General features: G+C 39.6%; 1 protein-coding gene across 1 annotated transcript in view; it reads left to right on the plus strand.

The window, feature by feature from the left end:
- Positions 1 to 15,938, plus strand: part of LOC124622950 (4-coumarate--CoA ligase 1-like) — a 129,045-nt gene that overhangs the window by 51,134 nt on the left and 61,973 nt on the right. The window lies entirely within an intron of this gene.

Here is a 15,938-nt window from a genome sequence, read left to right on the forward strand (position 1 = left end):
AGATCTCTTCTGAACAGCACATTGTGAGGCATCCCAGATATGCTCAATAATGTTCATGTCTAGGGAGTTTGGTGACCAATGGAAGTGCTTAAACTCAGAAGAATGTTCCTGGAGCCACTCTGTAGCAATTCTGGATGTGTGAGGTGTCTCATTATCCTGTTGGAATTGCCCAAGTCCATCGGAATGCACAATGGATCTGAATGGATGCAGGTGATTAGACAGGATACTTATGTACATGTCACCTGTCAGAGTCATATGTAGAAATATCATAGGTCCCATATCACTCCAACTGCACATGCCCCACACCAAGCCTCCACCCACTTGAACAGTCCCCTGCTGACAAACAGGGTCCGTGGATTCATGTGGTTGTCTCCATACCCGTACACATCCATCCACTCAATGCAATTTGAAACAAGACTCATCTGAGCAGGCAACTGTTCTCAATCATCAAAAGTTGAGTGTTGGTGTTGACAGGCCCAGGCGAGGCATAAAGCTTTGTATCATGCAGTCATCAAGGGTACACAAGTGGGCCTTTGGCTCCAAAAGCCCATATCAATGATGTTTCATTGAATGGTTCACACGTTGACTCTTGTTGATGGCCCACCACTGAAGTCTAAAGCAGTCTGCAGAAGTGTTGCACTTCTGTCACACTGAATTATTCTCTTAAGCCATTGTTGGTCTCGTTCTTGCAGGATCTGTTTCTGGCCGCTGTGACATCAGAGCTGTGATGTTTTATCAGATTCCTGATACCCATGGTACATTTGTGAAATGGTTGTATGGGAAAATCTCCACTTCATTGCTGTCTTGGAGATGCTGTGTCCCATCGCTCATGTGCCAACTGTAACACCACATTCAAACTCACTTAAATCTTGGTAACATGCTATTGTTGCAGCAGTAACCAATCTAACAACTGTGCCAGACACTTGTTGTCTTATATAGGTCTTGCTGACTGCAGCACCATATTCTGCCTGTTTACACATCTCTGTTTTTTTGAATAAGTATGGCTATACCAGTTTCTTTGGTGCTGCAGTGCAAAATATCTGACAAGTAACAAAGCAAGTTTTAAATCTGACTTAAAATAATTTCTCGTGGACAAATACATCTATTTCATTGTTTTTAAGTGAATTTGCATGCATAGGACTAAAAGAAACTGTGTTCATTAATATTAACATTAGTCATTTATACTTATCCTTTAAACAGACTTGTTCCACACCAGTTTGTTAAAAGTATCACTCAAATGATCTATGGAACTTGTTACTAACTAGCTAACTTGTGGTAGAGGGTACAGCCCTGCATCATCTGGTCATCAGTAAGTTTAAAATATGTTGTCTGTAAAGAAAAGCACAGGGGACATTTCTGCACTCCACGTGTGTCCTGACCCCATTATGTGATGATCCTGCAACAAATGGACGCTTAGTCCTGGCAAGGGGGTGGGGAGGGGGGTGGGGGGGTGGGTGGGGGGGGAAGGCTAAATGTTTACCCCAGACAGACTAAGTATTCCATGTCTCTGAAGCAGAATCATTAGAACTGTCAGACAGAATAAGATTTACACCGTCTAACAGCTTATGATCTTTCTTCTTCTGATTTTGACACTTCCCTTTAGGCTTAGTTGGCAGAGGAGACTTTGCAGCAACATTGGTAGCAATGGTAATGCTGGCATGTTTACTGGTACCTGCTTGTTGATTTGCTGTAAGCTCTACAACGTAAGCAACAATGACATTTTCTGATGCTGTTGAGGGCATCATAGGTTGCATACTAACACCACTATTGCAACTGTGGGTATTAATGATAACACTGTTAACCCCGTTTGTGTAGAGACAACCCATTTTGCTGGAAAGTGGTTTGAGTGAGTTCAGTGGTTCCATATTGGTCCCATGAGCAGCTAGCGAAAGAAACAGAGCCCTACTTGCCTGGATAAGTCTTAAACGACCAAGGTGTGGCAGGTTCATCAGAGGTTGCACCTAATGACTGTTCTGCCTCAATAGCAGTGCATCTCATCAGCACGCAGCACACCTGGGTAGTTAAGCCAACCTACCTGTTACCTGTAACACACAACTTTTCACTGCCTTACTGCACCATGGTCACTGAAGCATGCCCAGAGATTATGGTCACAGAGGACTGGCAGTGCTCACCAATCCCTGTACCCAGCAAACAAATGCTGAGCTCGCTGAAGTGCTCATCATTCAGCACAACACAGAGGGCATGTGTGGCTTTTTGAGTGCAACAGATGCAAGAAGCATTACCCCCTGTGCAGTAAAATATCCACTGTATGGTATTAAATTTCTTCCATTATTTTAATGAAATACAAGCAGTCATGAATTACTGTTTAGTTCACCAGTTCAATGAAGTATTAAATAAAGTTCTGTTTCCATCTGAATTCAAATTCACAGAAGTCAAACCACTGATAAAAAGGATTGCAACATCAAATGTGAAAATTACACAGCAATGTGTTTACTTCCAATCAATGTTAGAAAAAAAAATATTGCAATAATATTATAAAACTTTCTTGTCAAAGAAAAAGTATTACTAGAGTTGTTGACAGACACACAGAAAATAATGAAAACACACACACACACACACACACACACACACACACACACACACACACACACACACACACAAAACTGTACATCTAAATAGGGCTGGCTGAACACATAATGCCAGTACTACAGTTTAGCAGTTCATCAGGTAGACTAGGGTGAGGAATTGTCTAGTGTGGTATTGATAGAGGAACAAAGAGACAAGAAGCAGGAGGGGGTTTTGGGCAAGGGTGGCTGATGGCTCAGAAGGAAGCAGCAGGTGTGTGTGAGAGGGGAAAGTGGGAGGGAGAGGCAACAGCTGCACAGGTTAGAAATTTCATTTTCATTTCATTTCATTTATTATCATTCTTTTCATCATTCACATGATATAGGACTTGTCATAATACTGTCCAGGATATGCACAATACACCTTAATCGTAGCTGTTTTCATGTATGCATAAAGCACAGATTTACATAGCATGTTACTGGGCAGATCTTTACAAATATTATAAACAGCAGTATCCCTGGCACTGGGCCTTCTGGAACCCCTAGAGTAATATTCAGGAACAATGACTCTTCATAGTTGTAATCTACATTTTGCTGTTCGTTTAGTTGAAGGTACATTATACTTGTTTTCAAAAGGTTTAAACTTAAGCAACTACTTTTAAAGTATTTCCTAAACCATGTAGGATATTAGGACAATGCAGCGTCTGATCATTCCTGCTGATATCCCAGTTAAAAACTATTGCATCATTTGTGTTGTGTTGGCAGAAGTGCCAACACCGTGTTACTAGAGGAGGCCGAAATGCACGCGTTTTAGCTCACGCAGGCTGGCGTGAGGAGGGAAGAACTATACTGACATGAGGTCTGGAACGTGACAAGGAATTTAGAATTCTGAAAGCAGACGGAATTAGTTTGATACTTAACTTTAATCCATTAATGACGAACATCGCTCTTGACGGTACATGATTCACAATACTATCTGTTTAGAATTCATTCTAATTACTGAATATGGCACCTTGCTAGGTCGTATCAAATGACGTAGCTGAAGGCTATGCTAAACTGTCATCTCGGCAAATGAGAGCATATGTAGACAGTGAACCATCGCTAGCAAAGTCGGCTGTACAACTGAGGCGAGTGCTAGGGAGTCTCTCTATACCTGCCATGTGGTGGTGCTCAGTCTGCAACCACTGATAGTGGCGACACGCGTGTCCGACGTATACTAACGGACTGCAGCCGATTTAAAGGCTACCGCCTAGCAAATGTGGTGTCTGGCGGTGACACCACAATCTGCATACTTAAATACCTTTCAGTTATACATTTTGGTAATTTCATATAATATAAACAATAAAGGATTACCAGAGTTGACCCTTGTACACCACTCTTCACCATAATGGGAGCTCTTAACAATGTTAGTTTCTTTATGTCCAAATGCATAATGTGCTATCTGTCATGTAAAGATGACTGTAACAGAGTTTTACCTGCTTCTGTTGATATCACAATCATCCAGTTTATTGAGTAGGAACTTAGGAAACTGCATCAAATGCATATGACAAATGTAATATAAAACATGCCATTCTTTCTTTTTATCTGATTTTTTAAATATTGTGTGTGCTGAATCACATTCAGCAGGTAGCAATGATGAGTGAGCTTGCCTAAACCACATTGCATTTCGTGATACTATTAAATATAGTAACGATAGTTCTGGCAAAATGTAAATAATTTTTTTTGTAAAAGATACAACTCACTGAATGGTACAGGCATTGAACTGTTCACAGGCACACAAAAAATGATAACTTTGTTAGCTTTTGGACAAATCCTTTAATGAGCTACAGTACATGTACATATGCACATGTGCCCCCCCCCCCCTCCCCCCGTACCCTAGCCACACACATATCACTGTGCAGCTACATTGTTCCAGCTGAACTCACAATGCTGGGATTGTAATTTGGGAAGTAGACTAGAGCGAGGGATTGTGTCGAGTAGGGTGGGTAAAGGGAGAGAAAAGAGGTGAAAGCAGAGACAGTTGGGGAAGGGTGGCTGACAGCTTATACTGAGACAGCAGATATGTTATATATGAGTGGGGGAGAGCAAGGTTTAAACTTAAGCAAATTCTTTTGAAGTATTTCCTTAAGCCATTTACAATATTAGAAAAAGGCAGTGCCAGATCATTCCTACTGAAATCACAGTTAAAAATTATTGCATCATCTGTATATTTAAATACCTTCCAGTCCATGCGGTAGGAATGTGACACATGGACACCTGAGCTGGTGAGGGGATATTGATTCAGATTCTTTATTGGTCATTCAACATTATTACATGCAAAGGCGGTTTAGGACACAGGAATGGGGGACTGTTGAACGGAGGATATGGATGCAGTGGGTTAGCAGAGATTGTGACCAGAAATACGAGAAAGATATGTTACAAGGATACCAGCCATGTATGTGGTTCAGTAAAGCTGGTGCTGGGAGGAAGAATCCAGATGGTAGGGAGATGAAGAACAATTGTACATGAGCATGTTCTGCTCAGTAGTGGATTCCGCCAGTAAGTGGTCAGCTCTGCTCTTGGCAAGGGTTTGGTGGCAGCCTTTCATTCTGTATTGTGTCTGCTTGGTGATGATGCCCACATAAAGTGCTGTGCAGAAATTGCAGCAGAGTTGTTTGCTTACATAGAACCCTGCCTCAGATGGAATAGGAAAACCCTATGATATGACTAGAATATGATGTGTTATGTGGTTGAATCAGGTATGTCTTGCATATGGGTCTTGGGAGTGATTTAATGGCATAGGAATGGACCAGTATGTTGTGTATGTTGGGTAGGTGTCAGAGTAACACTTTATATGGGGTGAGAAGGATAATGGTACAATATCCCTTATTTCTGGCCATAAATGTAGATAGTTGAAGCCCTTACTTATTACTATTTGGGATGATATTGAGTGACGAGGGATTCTCCCTTGCAGCTTGTTCTTGGGGGTAATGGGAGGATTAGGGATGTGTAAGGAAACTGTGAGAAATTTGTTTGCTGTCTAGGTTTGGGGATAGTATCTGTTTGTGAAGGCCTCTATTGTGACCTTGAGCATACTAGATGAGGGAATTCTCATCACTGCAGATTCTTCATCCTTTGGTAGCCAGGCTATACAGAGGTGGAAACCAATCCACAGGAAGATGGCATTGGTCTCAGGAAGTCCAGGTGAAGTGGATGGGAGAGAAGGTGTTAAGGGTGTAGAGGAATTAGGACAGGGCTGTTTTGGTCTTGCATCCAAGTCATGAAGATATCATCAACCAACCTGAATTGGACAAAGGTTTTGTTTTGGGAGGCTAAGAAAGTTTGGTCTAAATGACCCATAAACAGATTGGTGTAGGAGGGTGCCATGTGGTGCCTGTGGCTGTGCCTTGCATTTTTTAATATATTTTTCCCTTAAAGAAGACATAGTTACTTGTGAGTTTGTGGTTGGAGTTTGGAATCAGAAGGATGGTGGGAGTGTTCGACAGCAGTAAGACCATAGATGTAGAAGATGTTGGCATACAGGGAGGTGACATTAACACTTATATATAGGGATCCAGGCAGTAATAGGGTGGGAATGGTTGATTGTCTGTGAAGGAAGTTTCTTGTATCTTTAATACAAGAGGTTACAGTATGAGTGATTTATTGGAGGTGTTGGTCAACAAGAGCAGAGATTCTTTCCATTGGAGCACAATAGCCAGATACAGTGGGGTGTTCAAGATTGACAGATTTATGAATTTTGTGAAGCGTGTAGAAGGTGTATGTGCAGGTTTTGTTAGGGTGAGAGATGGGGAGGGGAGATGGATGTATGGGAAAGAGTTTGGGATCAACCTAAGAATTTGACTAGGGACACGCAGTTTTGTTGGATTTCTGGGAAGGGATCACTATGGCTGATCTTGTAGGTGGAGGAACCAAAAAGCTGAAACCATATGTTAGCTAGTCACTGCAATTCATCATAACTGTGGTGAAGCTTTTGTCTGCAGGGTGCATGGTAAAATCAGAGTCTGTTTTTAGGTTACAGAGGGCTGGTCTTTCTTCTGTTGAGAGCTTTGTGTTGACCTGGGGAAGGAGAGTGAAGCGAAGTTGGAAGAAAGGAATTCCTGGAAGGCAACCAGCGAGTGGTTAGATGCGAGAGGGGCAGGGGCATGGTTGAATGATGGTATGAACTGGGAGAGTGAAGATTCAGTGTTGAGGTTAAGTTGGCTTTGGCTGAAAAGACTGGCAGAGAAGAAGTGTTTCCACTAAATGGAACTGGAGAAGAAGAGGATCTGGTGTATCCAGCTTGGCTGAATTTGAGTGTGTGGCTGAAGATGAAACTTTTGGATAGGAGTGAAACTTCTGTATTACTGAGGTTTTAGGTAGATAAGTTGACAACAGTGTTTTTGGGTTAACTTAGGTTTTGGGTTCTATGGAATGCCAGGAGAGAGTTTGGAGGATATGGCAAGGTAGGGGCTGGCGGCTATGAGGGATTGACAGGAGTGTTCAGAGGGGTCAGGATAGGTATTCATGGGTAGCAGTTCTCTGAGATGGGAATGGGATGTCAATAAATTGAATAATTTTTGGAGGTGTTGTCTAGAATGCTCTGCCAAATGTTGAACACCAAGTGTTTCAATTTGAGAGATTGGTGCAGGTAGTTGGGATTATACAGTAACAATATCTTGCACAGAGAGGAGAGCTGATCCAGATATGCCTGGACCATGGACATTTGTTTCTTTAATTCCAGGCTAGTAAGGGATAGGAACAGGCAGAATAGGAAAATTTGAAGGTCATTGTGAAAGGAGGGATGAGATCAAGAGAGGGGCTTTTTATGGTTAGATCATTGCGGGTGGGAGGTGGGAGTGGGGATTCCATGGCTTAGACAGCATTTAAGGAACAGGATGTGGGAATGGGTTTTGGCTAGGGTTTTTTTTATGAAATGGTGGAGATATATGGAATAGGGATCCATTTGGGGTGGGATGTTGCTAGGAGTTGGAAAGAAATCTGTGGCATGGCCATTGGCACCTGTATGACACCCTTCTGTGCTAATTTGTATGTGGGTCATCTAGAGGAAACCTTACTAGCCTCCCAAAACCAAAAACCCCTTATCTGGCTCAGGTTCATTGATGATATTTTCATGATCTGGACACACGGCCATGACACCACATCTTCATTCCTCCAGATTCTCAATATTTCCTCTCTCATTCGCATAACTTTGGCCTCATTGGCTCAGCATACCACCTTCCTGGATGTTGGCTTCAACCTCTCTGATAGCTCCATCTCTGTTCCTGCTTATATCATGGCCACTAACCATCAACAGTACTTGCATTTTAACAACTGTCATCCTTTCCATGCCAGAAAGTTACTCCTATATAGCCTGGCACCTCGCTAATTGTGGATGGCGTATCTGCAATGATGAGAATTCGCTTCACTATATGTTGAAGGTATCACAAAGGCCTTCACAGGCAGGCCAAAACTAGTCTGCAAACAGATTTTCCATGCCATATCCTTACACACCCTTAATCTTCCCACCACCCCCAAGAACCAATTGCAAAGGAACACATCCTCATCAATCAATATAATTTTGGATTGGGGTATTTGAACCATGTTCTATGCCAGCGCTTCGACTGTGTATCTCCATGCCTGGAAATGACTGACATACTATACACCATCCTTCCTACCACTTCTAAAGTGATATTCCTCTGTCACCCCCCCCCCCCCCCCCCTGCTGTTTCTCAGCCTGCATATCATCTTGGTTCATTCCTATTCCACTCTGACTCCCAACTTCTTGTCATATGGATCATATTCCTGTGGAAGACCCAGATGCAAGACCTGCCCAACACACCCACCCAGCACATCCTACTCATGTCCAGTCAAGCTTATCCTATCCCATCAGATGCAAAGCCACATGTGAAAGCAGCCAACTTGTATACCAGTTTTGCTGCAATTTCTGCACAGCATTTTATTATCACCAATCAGCTGATTATATGTCAGTTTTAGTCACAAAATTTATTTTGGATATTAATTTTCATTGGTTGTGTGCTTAGTTTCCAGATATATAAGCACTCCACCAATGACAAGACCACAATATCCTAAATTAACTTGTTGATTAAGATTGTTGCATAATTAATAATTTGGTTGTTTATAGACAATCATTTTTTACTTGCTGCCTTTGTTAGCAGAACAGGAAAGGGTGTGGCTAACAGTGGTACAGAATACACTCCATCATGCTCCATATAATGGTTTGAAGAGTATGTATATTGATGTACAGATAGCCAAGGGCAGTATGGGTAGGGCACTTTATATCATTGTGTTCAGTTCATTCTTCCAGATGCATGACACACTTCCTCTGTTAGATCTTCCAAGCATTGCAGTTCCATATGGTTCACTCTTACCTCTGAACACTGCACAGCACAGGGAGCACTGAACATGGTCATTGGCTGCTTCAAGCATTGAAGTAAGTTGTCTGGAATGTTATGGACAGACATTGGTACTTGATGATGATAGGGTATAAGTATATTAAAAACCACATAAGACAGACACTGACTGACAACCGGACACTGTTAAGCAAATGACAGAGTTATTCTTATGTAGAGGATGTTTACATGGAGGGGAAGGAGGCTCCTGATACATATGACATCACCCCTTAGCAGCTAATAACACAGGTTGGTTGGTTGATTTGAGAGAGGGGATCAAATAGTGAGGTCATCAATCCCATCAGATTAGGAAAGGATAGTGAAGAAAGTCGGCCATGTCTATCAAAGGAACCATCCTGGCAATTGCCTAAAGTGATTTAGGGAAATCACAAAAAATCTAAGTCAGGATGGCCGGACGTGTGTTTGAACTGTTGTCCTCCCGAATGTGAGTTCAGTGTGCTAACCACTGCTCTACCTCACTTGGTATGACACAGGAACATAATACCTGACCATGTGCATCCATTTGTTCATCTGCTGCATCCAGCAGGTGATTTTTATTATGAGCAAGCAGTCCAACACACTATTTCTCCTTAATTGTATCAGAACGGTTTGAAGGAACACTCCATGGACAAAGGACACACATGTGGCTGGGCCTCAGTTCTGTTGAGCACATCTGGGAGATCACTGGAGGAGAAGTGTGCACCTTAGAATCAGCTCCAACCGATCTCTATTCTCTGTGAATAGTTAATAGAAGCTGGGAAGTTTTACATCATGATGACTTCCTAATTTTGTCAATGTCTCATGGTCTCTATGACACAATGCATTAAGGGCTTTATTGTGGTGAAATTGTATGTTGCACATACTGGATATGGGTCTCCAATTCGATGGCTAATGATTGTAGTATTAATGAAAAAGTGCAAGTTATTGTAAGTAGCTTAAGGAAGTCCAGATATGTTATAACAGATTAATTACAAATACAGTTCCTAACATTTGTTCAAATTTGTATACCTTGACTGATTATTTGATTTTCTTTCATCGACGAACATGGTGAAAGAGTATGTCTTTAGCAAATCATCTTTGGCTTCTGGAATACACTAATATCTTTTGTGACCATGTATAAACTCATTAATCAGGATATAAATGTTCGTTACTTCTGGTGTAAACATTTGTGTCAGATTAATCCAATTTGTAGAAACAGAAGTACAATTTCAAACAGCCAAGATTGCTACCGTACAGCATTTATTGTAATAAACCTGTTTCTGTAGAAGATCTGATGATGATAACATAGTTTGCTGAAATTGTTCATCACAATAAATGCTGTACATTAGTGATTTCGGCTTGTTTGAAGCTGTACTTTTGTTTCTACATTAACCTAGATCGCCCCCTAACTTGACAATGTATGATAATCCAAGTTGGTTTTGATTGCAAAAGCTATCCAACCATTCACTTGAAAATGTGCCGAAACAGTACAAATCTCATGAGTTAATGCCAGAGAAAGAGTGGCCTGAAGAATCTCCATCAGAATGTTATACATTTTTTCTGGTTTGTACCCTGACATAATCCATATATTGTATGTGATAAAGCTTATCAGCAGTGTTATAACTGTGATAGACTTTGATCCATTATTTCATATGATTGGTCACCTGCTAACAATACTCAAGTTGTTATGCTTTGTGCAGTGCTGACAACTTTGCTCAATAGCTACTGCCAGAGAAAGAGTGGTCTGAAGAATCTAGTCAGAGTGTTGTTATCACAATTCTTCTGTTTTGTACATTGACGTAATCCAGACATTGTATGTGATAAAGCTTATCGCCAGTGACTCACGACACATGTAATAGCTGTGGTAGACTTTGATCCATTATCATTTTTGTGAACATAGCTTAGCCCAGAATATCAAACCACCTTTGTGAGAATAATCATTTCAATCATTTAAGAACAACTCAGTTTGGCTTCTGTAAAGTTTTCTCTATTTAGAGAGCAACATATGGTCTCATGAATTAGTCCTGGTTGGATTAAACAACAAAAATTACCCTACTGATAGTTTCTGTGGTCTCGCCAAGGACTTTGATTGAATAGGTCATACAATTCCACAGGGGAGACTCACATGGTATGACATTAAAAAATTACCCTTGCACTCATCGAGTCACTTGTAACAACAGAAAACAAAGGGTTACAATAACAAATTACATGAGATGAATAAGTCTAATTCAGAATCAGGGAACATTAAGACATTGGAGCCGACAGACATATCAGATATGTTCACTATGTTTTAACCATAAAATCCAATGGATGTATGTCATACATTCTTCACTTCCAAATTATTTATTTGTGATTTGAATGCATGTTTTATGTTTGTAAGTGGAGAGACTAATTGTTTGGCTTGTCATAAGTGCATTGTTGATGGCTTGTGCATGCAAGTCTCTTGTGAATGGTACCAGTGTTGTGTGAACTGTGTATGCGCTTGGAATATTGTTGAAGGTTGTTTTGTTCTATGTCAGCTGCTATGTTGTGTTATTTTGTGCATCCTTCCCGTGTGTAAAAACTCATAAATTGTGAATATGGCTAACGGACATTGCTTGTCAAACATAGATATTGAAGAACTGTTGAATGATGGCTCAGAACTTGACAAACTTTCAGACGACATCAGCGATTTTTCAGACGACGACGATGACTCACATGAGCTGGAACATTATTTACAATATCAAAACCTTAAAAAAGTGTGCATTAGCACATTTTATCTGTAAATTAGCACAGCAATTGGTTCAAAAAGGAGGAGCAGAACTAAATAACGACACACATTCAGCATCTGGAGTTGCAAGTGCAAACAGACTCACAGCACATCATTTTCCTGAGAAACTGCCACCAGCAGAAAAGAAAACAAACCCAGCTGGAAGATGCAAGGGCTGATGGGAACAAGGGGAAGCTGCAGGAAAGGTAGTGAGGAAAGAGACCAGATACTACTGTAGGTTATGTAATATATGCCTTTGTATTCCCGAGTGTTTTGAAAGATTTCATACCCAAATGAAGTTCTCTAATTTGTAAAAACAAGAAAAAAACCTTTCACAATAAAACACTTGACCTATAAATGAGCATTTAGTATTTCCTGCTGACAAGTGATTTTAAATTAATAGCCTACCATTCCCTATGACTTATGAAAATTTTGTTCACTTTGGGGAAAAATAAAAATGCTGAAAACCAGTATACAAATCCCTTTATAATTTATTTTTGCTAAGCATATACATATTCATAAAGAGGAAGGATGGAAGGTTAAGCTGATATACTGCCTAAGGAGGTAAGTGGATTAGTAAATTTATTAAAAAATTGTAAACTGAAGCAAATTTCCTCAGGATCCGGGTATTAACTGGATTGCCAACCCATTAGGCTCCAATGTGTTAAATATGATGTCCTGCAATGTTTGGTGCTTTGCCTACTTCTGTTCTTGATTATATAAATAACTTTTCTGGGTATTGGAGGACTTTCAAAAACTGTGACATGTGTTTACAACACATCTGTGCTGGTAAAGGGCCCATACACACCCAAAAAGTACATACCCAGGAGACTAACAAAACTGGCTTACAATCAGTTCACAACAAACAGCTTAGTCCTTAATCTTACAAAGACTCCTATTAGGCAGTTTCAGGCACATCAGATTGACTTATAGGTAACAGAGGTGAAGATTAACTGTCACACACTGTATGAGGCTCCAGGAGGGAAATTTCTAGGTGTGCAGATAGATAATAAAATGAGGCTATACCCATGCATGGATAAATTAACCAAAATGCTCAGTTCTGCTTGCTTTGCACTTAGAAGTCTCTCTCCTTGTGATGAATTTGCTGGCACACTTACACTCGATACTTTCCTAGGGGATAACATTAAGTGCCAAAGCAGCTGAGGTCAAAAAAAGACAATATAAAACAACTAAAAGTCTGGGATAGAATATTGTTGTTAAGTAAAAAAAGAAAGTATTTGTTCTGCAGAAGTGTGCAATGAAAATACTTTATAAAGTTGGTGACTGAACATCTGACAGAAGCTAAGGATTCTTACATGTCCATGTCAGCACATATATTCCCACTGTGGTTAATATAAAGAGAGAATTTAGGATGCACCCTGCAATTCACAACCACAATATTACAAGTAAAAATAATTTTCGTATACACTATGCATCCATCTCCTGTGATCAGAAAGGTGCTTTATACTCTGGTGCAAAAGTTTATAACAGATTGCCAGTGGACATCAAGCAGGAAATTGAAAATCCATAAGTATTAAATAACAAAGAAAGAGAGTACCTCATTACCTAATCCTTCTACAACTAATAAGAATATTTGGACTCAAGAACATAAATTCAGCATAACTCTAATATCTGCATTAGACTGATCTCAAGTTTCCCAGTAGATAGGCAGCTGATAATAACCTGTGTGGTAGACAGAAGACAGAGCAGTGTTTTTTTCCCCAAAAAGGAGCTGTTTTTGCATTAGGAGTGAAAACACATACAACACTGGTGTAATATTCTCCAACAGTTATTATTTACATCACAAACCGGTTTTTGGCTGTTACACCATAACCAGGTACAAACATAAATATGTGGTGTAATGAAATTTTTGTAGGACCAAAGATTTTACACTAGGGCAGATTTCCTTCTCATCCTGTATAGTAAGTCTACCCTGATCTGTGGTTCTGGGTGACTTCTCTGAACTCTATCCCTTTTCCTAAACCTCTCCTTTCCCTTCACCCCCCTTCCTTCTCCTTCATCCCTTCTGTTGGAAGAAGGAGCCACTGCGTCCAAAAGCTTCAAATGTAAAACTTTTTTATATGAGGGAGTGCCCTTAAGAAAGTGTTAAATGCAGAAGGATATTGACACATTTTACAGCATTGTGTAATGTGTACAGTAGACGAATAATTCAGAGATGATGAGAGTATTTTCGGCATGACAATGCATCTCACCATAAAGCAGCATCTGGAGGCAACGATCTGTGAGAAAGTAGTGTTCTTGGCCCTCTGTTTTCTTGATCTGTATAAATAACGTTAAGAGCTCCAACAGTTCATCCAAAATTATGTTATTTGCAGATGATACAAGAATAATTGTAAGTGATGACAGAAAATCCTTATCCACTACAGTGAAAAAGTTCTGAAGAGTGTGCAGCAGTTGTTTCATGCTAATAAGTTAACAAGTAGTTTAAATAAAATAAATTACATATAGTATGGTAAAGTAAATGAGAAGGATGATTATCATTTGTTATTTAGTGATGAAGAGAGAGAGAAAATGTAGTCTAGAAATTTTTGGGAATGCAATTTGATCATGACTTGAGCTGGAAAACCCATGTCATATACATATCCCACAAACCCAGTTTGCATATTTTGTACTGAAATTAATTTCTAGAGTTTGTAGCACAGAATGTGCAAGATTAGTGTATTTGCTTATTTCCATTATATTGCATCTTAAGGAATAATGTTCTGGGATGTAACAAAATCTCACTTGAGAGATTTTTAAATTTTAGAAAATGTCCATTAGAATTATTACACACAGCTCTCCACAAACACACTGGAGGTACTCATTCATGCAGTTAAAAATACTTACAGTACCATGTTTGTACCTACTCAAACCGTACTGACACAAGAACACACTCAAGTGGTTTACATATAAATTCAGATTTCCCTTAACTTCAATCCACATATCAGGAAGGATATGCATGTCAAAAGAGCAAGAAAAACAAAAATTCAGAAACATATGAGCCATTATGGAATAAAGTTGTATGATGCTTGATAATGGAAACTTTAAGTCAGAATGTTAAAATTATCTGTTAAATAAATTTTTCTATAACATAGAGGAACATTTTGAATCCTTAAATCACTAACAAACACTTTTATTTTCTTGATTGTCATTTCAATCATGCTGCTCCCATTGTAAATTTTATACTTTGCTTATGTACTCTTTCAGCTCTAAATAATGTGATAAATGTGTTCCCAAAGTGTACTGCATGCATGTCAAAACATTTGCTTGTTCAGAGAGCATGTGTAAGACCAATCCATTAGTTCATTGTGTCATTTTGTAATAAAATGTAATCTTACATTTATAATAGTAATTTATAGAATTGTGCTGTGCATATTCTGTATGATAGTGTGACAGTCCTATATTATGTTAATGATGAAAAGTATTCTAATAAACTAAACCAAATAACATTCCTGAAATGGCCTGCAACTGCCCAGTGTCCCAATCTGAACTCATTGGAACGCCTGTGGGTGGAGTTAGAACATCGATGTCACTCTAGACCCCAGAATCCAACGTCACTACCTTTTTTAGTTTTGGCTCTTGAATAAGAGTGGAAAGCATTCGTTCACAGATATTCAGACACTGCATTGAAAGCATCCCCAGCAGTGCTGAGACTGCCATGAAGTAAAAAGGTGGACACAAACTGAATTAATATGCACTAAAAGATGTCCAGATACTTTTGATCAGACAGTATACGCACGGTGGAAATCTCCTACAAGTACAGAACTGTATATAGTGAGTCTTTTTGAAAAGTAATCTTGTAATCTTTTAAATTTAACATTGCTAACCTCTTCTATCTGGTTGTTCTCATATCTTATACACAGGGTCATTGGAAACCTCTTACAAGTTCTGTCATTTTGAAGTTTAGTGGAAAAGGTTTAGTGTTGATGGCAGCTTTGTTTACTAAAGATGACAGATCTGTGACTTCAGCATTCAAGTGAAAAGCAGTAGGGTACAAATACATAGCACACACTTCAATATGAACAGAAGGTGATTCTGAAAATTATTGTTGGATGAATAATTTCTCAATATTTTGTGGGATGTCTCCATGTAAAAGATACTTTTCATTGATTTGATTATGGAACCATTCTTGAGGTCATGTATATCTGGAAATGTTGATTCAATGCTGTGTGGTGTACTGGATTGCACACCATGACAATGGTGCCTATCACCCAATAAAAATTGCCTGGAAGTGCTTAAAGGAGGATGAGCAAATTCTCCGCATTCTCCAATAGCTGCAGCTTACACTGCAATACC

The sequence above is a fragment of the Schistocerca americana genome, chromosome 1, assembly GCF_021461395.2.
Source record: "Schistocerca americana isolate TAMUIC-IGC-003095 chromosome 1, iqSchAmer2.1, whole genome shotgun sequence".
In the NCBI taxonomy this organism is placed as follows: Eukaryota; Metazoa; Arthropoda; class Insecta; order Orthoptera; family Acrididae; genus Schistocerca; species Schistocerca americana.